At 40.0% G+C, this 9,352-nt stretch overlaps 1 pseudogene; it reads right to left on the bottom strand.

The window, feature by feature from the left end:
* Positions 1-7,399: 7,399 nt before the first annotated feature.
* Positions 7,400-8,809, bottom strand: LOC140599832 (alcohol dehydrogenase class-3 pseudogene; annotated as a pseudogene).
* Between the last annotated feature and the right edge of the window lie 543 nt (positions 8,810-9,352).

The following is a 9,352-nucleotide window of genomic DNA, read 5'->3' as shown; positions in this document are numbered from 1 at the left end:
GGAAAAGGTGTCTACATTATGATGCCTTTGCTTTTGGGACCAGGGACTTGACCCTGGATATCCTATTTTCAGGTCACCGGGTAAGGAGTGGTCTTCCAGTTGTCTTGCAGGTAGGTGTTAATCTGGGTCTGTTTTGGTACAATTTGCATGACTCCAGAAGATTTCTCTTTTTTTCAGGTGGCAATGTAGGTGGTCAGCAGCACCTCATAGAGCCCTTCCTAGTGAGGTGCCAGCAAATGTTTTCTTCTAAAGACCTTGATGTAGATCCCAACCCCAGATGAAAGGGTCCATCAGTCAATAGAGGTCATGCCTCTTTTACCTGTTGATGATATGCTTCAAGTGTACTAGTTAGTCCTTGTATATAGTTAATCATAGCATCAAATTGCTCACTTAGTTCCCAAATGAAAAGTTTAGAGGTGCCAGTAGATATTGGACAACCAAACACTATTTCCAAAGGAGTCAATCCATGCCTCCTAGTTGCAGTATTATTAATAAGGGCCAAGGGCAATGCTTCTGGCCATTTAAGTCTAGTTTCTTGACAAGTATTTCCTAAGTTCCTTTTAATGTGAAGATTTTTACAGTCCACTTGCCCTGATGATTGAGGATGATAAGGGTAGATGATTTTAATGAATACCCCACAGTTTTTGCATCCACGTGGTTTATCTGTGCTGTAAAGTGAGTTCCTGGTCTAACTCAATCACTAAAGGAATGCTAAGATAAGGAAAAATCTCAATTATTAAATTTTTTTACCACTGTTATGGCATTAGCATGTCCAGGTCAGATAGTATTTGGTCCATCCACTAACTTGCAGACAATGATCAACCGGAGAATAGCCATGCTGAGGGCAAATCTATAAAATCCACTTGAAGTTTGCAAAGGGCAGCATGGGCCCAGGAAGTCTTCCTGGGGTCTACTTATTTCTTCCAGAGATTTGGTGAGATTTATAAGTAATGCATTGTGAAATGATTTGGTCATAAATTTTGTGAGTGTCAGCCTAACTCTGGGAAATGAACAAGGGGTAGTGGAAGGGGAAGTGGGCAAGGGGTTGGGGTGACTGGGTGATGGGCACTGAGGGGGGCATTTAGTGGGATGATCCCTGGGTGTTATGCTATATATTGACAAATTGAACTCCAATAAAAAAATTTAAATAAAAAAATAAATTAAAAAAAATTTGTGGGTGTCAGGACAAAACCAATTATCTTATTTCTTTAATTATCCCCTGTTTGCACATATGTCCCATTTGTGGGAGATAGGTATGAGCCAAAAGGTTAAAAGAAGAGGAAATATAGGAATCCCATTGGGCCCAATATATGATCCAACTGATAATTACTCGGCATCCTTCTGTGTCCAAGTGTCCTTTTCAGATTTGGGGCATTTGCCTGATGATTAATAATATCAGTCAGGAATATAGTTGAGTTAGAAATGGGGTAGAGAGAGGATACATGGGTCCATCTGGGGCTGTTTCGCAGTTCTGAACTCTACCATTTCCTAAAGATGTACCATCGGTTTCCTTTGTATGGTCTGAGAAGTGAGCACTGGCAATCTTAGAAGGGAGGGAACAGCTTGCAAATAGGGCAGCAGTTACATGCCCATTAGCAATGACAGAAGTTAAGAATCCAAAGGATTTCCAAATTGATCCTCCCATGAAAACCAATAAGGTGTCTGCTGAGAATGAGAAGTCTCTAAAAAAATTTTCAAATACAGAAGTTTTTCCATTCAAAAGATCCACACCTGACCGCTGATATGTGGGATTGGCCTTAGAATATTTATTCTAGTAACGACCAACCCAATAAGCCTCTCTACGGAAAGACCAAGAGACAACTTTCCAGGCTTAGTATAAATATTTACCATGGGTGTAAGAGGTTTCCAAAGAGGGCATAGATGATGTAGCCCCCATGAGCTGAAATGTATTCCAAGAAGAGTCCAAGAATGCAAAGACCTCCACTGCACAGATGTAAGAATGATGGGGTGCCTACAATGTTCCTGGTGTCCCACAGATGAGGGACACCTCCAGTCATAGATCTGCTTATCTATGACACCCACTTGCCTTGGTGCTACTGGAATTGGAATGGGATTTTTCTGCACTAACAAGCAATGAAGGTCAGGACAACAAAGGCCCCTTATGGGCTGGGATCCCTTATGACAAACCCTGAGATCTTGCATGGCCAATAGATGCTTGTAATTGCATGTCTTGGATCCTGTCTATTCCATTGGCCACTGGGCGCACCCCAGTATGTGGTAAGTCCACTCTCCAGATGGCAGAGACCAGGGATAATATTCTCACTGACCACAAAACCAACCTCTTAGGATATAGAACAAGATGAAAGGGAAAACCTCATCCAGTTTTTCATATATGCACATTAATAGCTTTGGCCAGGCCTTGGGTTCTTGGGGCCACAGTAATACCTAGGAGGGATGTGTCACAGAGTTGGATATTTTGTGGTTTTCTTAACAGTACACCACAGAACTTTCTCTTGGCAGGTGATCTAGTGTCAATCTAACCCATTTCTTGACCAGCTTATCCTGGCGCAGGAGTCTTCTAGCTAGGTGGTGAGTGCTCTAACAGCTTTTAAGAGCTACACCCTTGCCCACCAGTTTTGTAGTTTTGATCTCCAAGGTGTTTCTTAGCAACTGCCTTTAACTCATGTGCTCATTAACCCATGGCAAAATTTGTTCAAACAGACACTGGTCTGATGAGAACCATGAACTCGTCAATCTGTGCGATGGACTTGAACAGCAGGCTAATGGGACCTACATCTGTGTTCTGACCTATGATAATTCCTTTTTATGACAAAGGACATAAAAGACACAAAAAAACAAAGATCATCTCTGGGAGGAAATGGATCAGTACCCAAAGAGTACTCTACTAAATTTTTACTGAGAGTCATGAAGTCCAAGAAGCCAGCTACACAATATGTTCTGAATTTAGAGAAAGAAAAAAAAAGACTTTCACCACTCTTGCTCCACTGGACCCTACAGACAGAGATTCGGAAGGCTGACATGGTAAGAAGTCTTACCTTTGGCTGGCTATAGGTCAGATGTCCTACAGTCACTTAGCTGCAGCATCTGGAGAGAACAGTGTCCAGTGAATTAAAGTGTCCTGGCAACCATGCCAACTGAAAGGAAGGAAAAATTATTTTATATCCTTCAAGGTCTTCCAGCTGGACTAAGAATTAAATTTACTTAAGACAGATTAACAGGAGATAAAACCAAAGTTTCATTACATGCACACAACGCCTAGGGATAAAATTGGGAGGGTGGGCGTCTGGGATGCTTTGCTGGTGTATGTAGTGGCTATCACCTGGAAAGACAAACACAGGGTCCTGACTGGGTAGCTGCACAGTCCTCTGAGAATTCCCCATCCCTCCCTTGGCTCTCCACATTCATAACTAATTAATTCTTCATCTTCAGGGGTTCCAGCCTGCTGAAAGTAACTGTTTTAAAAACGATATAATTTTGCACAATAAAACCTCTAGTGCAAGGAAGAGACAAGGACAAAAAAAATTAGTGAGGCAAAATAAATAGTGCAGAGACCTTTTTGTATGAAATAACTTAAAATACATTTAAACCAGGCACATAAGTCAGCGGAGAAAGGATGGCTTATTTAATCAGTAGAACTGGAGAGGGGAATCACATCATGTTCTATAATAAAATGAGTTTCTCTCAAAGAAAACCTACAGAATGGGAGAAGACATTTGCAAATGACGTATCAGATAAAGGGCTAGTTTCCAAGATCTATAAAGAACTTATTAAACTCAACAGCAAAGAAACAAACAATCCAATCATGAAATGGGCAAAAGACATGAACAGAAATCTCACAGAGGAAGACATAGACATGGCCACAAGCACATGAGAAAATACTCTGCATCACTTGCCACCAGGGAAATACAAATCCAAACCACAATGAGATACCACCTCACACCAGTGAGAATGGGGAAAATTACCAAGGCAGGAAACCACAAATGTTGGAGAGGATGCGGAGAAAAGGGAACCCTCTTACACTGTTGGTGGGAATGTGAACTGGTACAGCCACTCTGGAAAACTGTGTGGAGGTTCCTCAAAGAGTTAAAAATAGATCTGCCGGGATCCCTGGGTGGCGCCTCGGTTTAGCGCCTGCCGTTGGCCCAGGGCGCGATCCTGGAGACCCGGGATCGAATCCCACGTCGGGCTCCCGGTGCATGGAGCCTGCTTCTCCCTCTGCCTGTGTCTCTGCCTCTCTCTCTCTTTCTCTCTCTCTCTCTCTGTGACTATCATAAATAAATTAAAATTTAAAAAAAAAATAGATCTGCCCTACTACCCAGCAATTGCACTGCTGGGGATTTATTCCAAAGGTATAGATGCAGTGAAACGCCGGGACACCTGCACCCCGATGTTTCTAGCAGCAATGTCCACAATAGCCAAACTGTGGAAGGAGCCTCAGTGTCCATCGAAAGATGAATGGAGGGATCCCTGGGTGGCGCAGCGGTTTGGCGCCTGCCTTTGGCCCAGGGCGCGATCCTGGAGACCCGGGATCGAATCCCACGTCGGGCTCCCGGTGCATGGAGCCTGCTTCTCCCCTCTGCCTGTGTCTCTGCCTCTTTCTCTCTCTGTGACTATCATAAATAAATTAAAAAAAAAATTGAAAAAAAAAGAAAGATGAATGGATAAAGAAGATGTGGTCTGTGTATACAATGGAATATTCCTCAGCCATTAGAAACGACAAATCCCCACCATTTGCTTCGACGTGGATGGAACTGGAGGGTATTATGCTGAGTGAAGTAAGTCAGTCAGAGAAGGACACACATTATATGGTCTCATTCATTTGGGGAATATAAAAAATAGTGAAAGGGAATAAAGGGGAAAGGAGAAAAAATGAGTGGGAAATATCAGAAAGGGAGACAGAACATGAAAGACTAACTCTGGGAAACGAACTAGGGGTGGTGGAAGGGGAGGTGGGCGGGGGGTGGGGGTGACTGGGTGACGGGCACTGAGCGGGGCACTTGACGGGATGAGCACTGGGTGTTATTCTATATGTTGGCAAATTGAACATCAATAAAAATAAATTGATAATAAAATGAGTTTCAGGTGGATTAAAGAGTAAATTTAAAAAAGTAAATTTTAATCTAATCACTAAGTGCAACTCATAATGGAGAAATATTTCATATATAAAAGAAACAAAGAATGTTAAAGGGAAATTTTAATAAAACTGATTCCATCAAAATAAAATTTTAGCACATCCAAAATTGCATAAACCAAACAAAAGAGAAAGCCAACATACCATATGTAAAACACTCAATAAATATTTATTAAGTACCTGATACATCCAGGTGTTTATTTAGGCAGTTGAGATACATTAGTGAACAAATAGAAAAAATTTCCTACCCTCATAGATTTGATTTTATTGAAAGATTTTTAGTAAGTAGTATTTCAGAAGCTTCATGTAATAAAATATACATTCAATATGTATGTATAAACCTGTGATATTTAAATTTTTATTCAGAATTTTTCAGTACATTTTCTTTTATTCACATTTTTATTTAAATTCCAGTTAGTTAACATATAGGGTAATATTAGTTTCAAGAGTAGAATATATTTATTTATTTATTTATTTATTTATTTATTTATTTATTTTTATTGGAGTTCAATTTGCCAACATATAGCATAACACCCAGTGCTCATCCCGTCAAGTCCCCTCCTCAGTGCCCGTCACCCAGTCACCCCCACTCCCCGCCCACCTCCCTTTCCACCACCCCTTGTTTGTTTCCCAGAGTTAGGTGTCTCTCATGTTCTAGACAACTCCATTATTTAAAAAAATCTTTACATATTGTCTGTGTGTAGGACAGCCTCTCCAGGAGGCTAGGAATTACATGGTCAGATTATAGACATGCTCAATTTTAACCTTACAATATATTGTCACATGGGTCTCCAGTTTACAATTCCCCTATTAGTGTAAAAGAGTTCCTGTTGTTTCATCCTGCTAACACTTTGTAATATCAGATGTTTATATAATTATTCAGTGAGTGTGAAATATCCATTTGATATCTCATTGTATGTATTTCATTGTTCCTGTGTTATTCATTTTCTTGATCATAAGTGATCTTGAGCATCTATTCATATATTTGTTGAACAATGTTTTCTTCTTTTGTAAATTACTTTTTCTTACCTTAGGAATATTTTTTATTTGATTTGCAAAAGTTCTTTACACATTTTACCTTTTATTCCATAGAAAGATATTGCAAATATATTCCCTGATATTGGCTTTTTATATTTTTAATGTTTTCTTTTCACAAATAAAATTATATACTTTTAAAATAGCCAGGTTTGTGAAACTTTTGCTCTATAATCTTTTTATGCCTGTGAGAAAACAGAAAAAAATATATATTGGTCTATGCCCCTATTTCCTGGCAAGAAGTTCCTGAAACACTTGTAATTTCCTGGTTCCATTGAGGCAGCTCTGGATGGGCTCCTGGAAGGTTCCTGGATGGGGTCTGGTCCTCAGGAAGACCAAGCCATGATCAGGAGATTGGAATTTTCAGCCCCACTGCCTATCCTCCAGGGAAGAGATAGGGCCAGAAATGGAGTTAATAATTGATCATGCCTGTGTGAGGAAATCCCCATAAAATATCATTAGGACAGCATTCAGAGAGCTCTGTGGCTGGCAAACACATGTGCACCAGGAAGGTGATGCACCCCACCTCTAAGGCGGCAAGAGCTCCTGCACTTGGGACCCTCCCAGACCTCCCCTTCTGTATGTCTTCATCTAACTGTTATTCTGTATCCTTTATTATATCTTTTAATGAGCTGGTAAATGTTAGTGTTTCCCTAAGTTCTGTGAGCCTCTTTAGCAAATTATTCAAATCTGAGAAGAAGAGGGTCACAGGAATATCTGTTTCATAGTTAAATTGGACAAAAGTTGTGGAAACCTGGGGACCTAGCTGTGATTGGCATCTGAAGTTGGGGGCAGTCTCTTGGGACTGGGAGTTTCACCTGTGGACTCTGACACTGTCTTCAGGTAGATGGTGTCAGCACTGAGTTAGACTGTAGGACACCCAGCTGATGTCTGTTAACTCTTGTCGGTGTGGGGGAAAAAAACAAGCACTCCTCTAGGAGCCAAAAGTGTTAAGAGCAAAGTGTTCTATGGGAGTAGTAAAGTACACACAGGAAAGAAACACAGGAGGAAAGAACTGGGGTTTCTCACTACAATGCCTTCTTTAAGAAACCTTTCTTTATTATAAACTTTCATTATATTTTCTTTGTATTGTACAGAAACTTTCATTTTTATATATTTGTATGAATTCTATTTTCACCATATAGATAACCATTGGTCATCATAAAATAGTCATTATTCCCTAAAAATCTGCACTGCCATTTGAACCACACAGCAAGTTTGCATATTTGTTTTTTTTTGACATATGCAGAAATTACTTTTATTATGTTAGAATATTCCTTAATGGGTTGGCAATTATTCATGTGAAGGAGAGTTCAGAAAACAGATTTATGACTGTATTAGGCTTGTCCTTGATTAGAGATTTATGAATTATACAAAAAATATTATTCCCTAGAGAAGGTTACTCTAAAAGTAGTAGTAGAAAAGGTCTAAGAGACTGTGAACTTAGAAGAGCATCTCCCTGCTTGTCTGGCTGCTCCAGGTGGACCACAAGACTTCAGTACAAGGATGGACATGTTTTCTTTGTTGAATTTAAAGCTGTTTACAACAGTTCGAATGCTCTTTCTTGCATGCAACAGGTCAAAGGCTTCATTAATTTGGTCAAAAGACAGACTGTGAGTCACAAATTCATCAACTTTTATCTTTCTGGACATATATTCAGACACCAACTTTGGGACACTTTCCACACTCTTCCATCCTCCAAAGGCAGTGCCTTTCCATACGCGCCCTGTTACCAGCTGAAATGGATGAGTGGTGATTTCTTCACCTGAAGCAGCTACTCAGCTATGACGCTGACACCCCAGCCTTTGTGGCAGGCCTCTAGCGCTGCTCTTATGACTTTCACGTTACCAATACACTCAAAGGAATAGTCCACTCCCCCATCAGTCATTTCAATGAGCACTTCCTGGATGGGTTTACTGAAGTCCTGGGGGTTAATACATTCAGAGGCTCCAAACACCTTGGCCTTTGAGAATTTATCTTTATTGATGTCCACACCAATGATCCGGGATGCACCAGCCACCTTACGACCCATGATAGTCACCAATCCAACTCCTCCTAGGCCAAAGACGGCACAAGTAGAGCCAGGCTCCACCTTGGCAGTGTTCAGAGCAGCACCGTAACCAGTTGAAATGCCACAACCGAGAAGGCAGACTTTATCCAAAGGTGCTAAAGGATCAATTTTAGCAACAGAGATATCACCACAACTGTATATTCAGAAAATGTGCTGGTTCCCATATAATGTAAAATTGTCTTTCCTTTGTGAGTAAATCTGCTAGTACCATCTGGCATTAATCCTTTCCCTTGTGTAACTCTTATCTTCTGGCAAAGGTTTGTTTTAGGATTTAGACAAAATTTGCATTCTTCACACTGTGGGATGTAAAGTGGGATGACAGTGTCACCTGCCTTCAGCTTAGTAACTCCTTCGCCAACACTTTCCACAATTCCAGCACCTTCATGTCCCAGGATCACTGGAAAACTCCCTTCAGGATCAGCCCCACTCAGGGTGTAGGCATCTGTGTGGCAAACTGCAGTGGCCATAATCTAAATTAGCACTTCATGAGCCTTTGGGGGTGCCACCTCTACCTCTTCTATAGAGAGAGGCTTTCCTGCCTCCCAGGCAACTGCAGCCTTGCACTTGATAACCTGGTTCGCCATGTCCTCTGCTCCTGCATATTTGTTTGTATTTAATGCTAGGCTCACAATTCTGATCTCTGCCCTAGCCATGGATCTCTGCGAGATTATCCACTGTCTTTTTTACTATAGTTGTCTGATCAATCATGCTATCTACCAGTGTTTATTTCTCCATATACTTTTTAGAATGGGTTTATCACATTCCACAAAGGCAAGACATAACAAAGCAAAGTGTGATGTTAGAATTTTAACTGGTATTGTATTAAATATATAATAATATCATTAGAGCAACTTTCATCTTAGTGATTTTTTTCCCATTATACCACGAACATATGTATAGATCTTATTTAGTATCTTTTGATAAAGTTTTTAATTTTTTTTCTTTCAATGAAGTTTTAACATTTGATACATAAATATCTTGTTCATTTAAAAAAGTTATTATTATATAGCTTATGTATTTTGCTGTTTTTTAAAACAGCATTTTTGAATCTTTATCTTCTGCTTTTTAAAATAAATATAAACATATTAATCTGATAATGTGCTGTACTCTTATTATTTGTAATTTTCTACAAG

The sequence above is a fragment of the Vulpes vulpes genome, chromosome 8 (assembly GCF_048418805.1).
Source record: "Vulpes vulpes isolate BD-2025 chromosome 8, VulVul3, whole genome shotgun sequence".
Taxonomy (NCBI): Eukaryota; Metazoa; Chordata; class Mammalia; order Carnivora; family Canidae; genus Vulpes; species Vulpes vulpes.
This window is presented reverse-complemented; position numbering and strand designations above follow the sequence as displayed.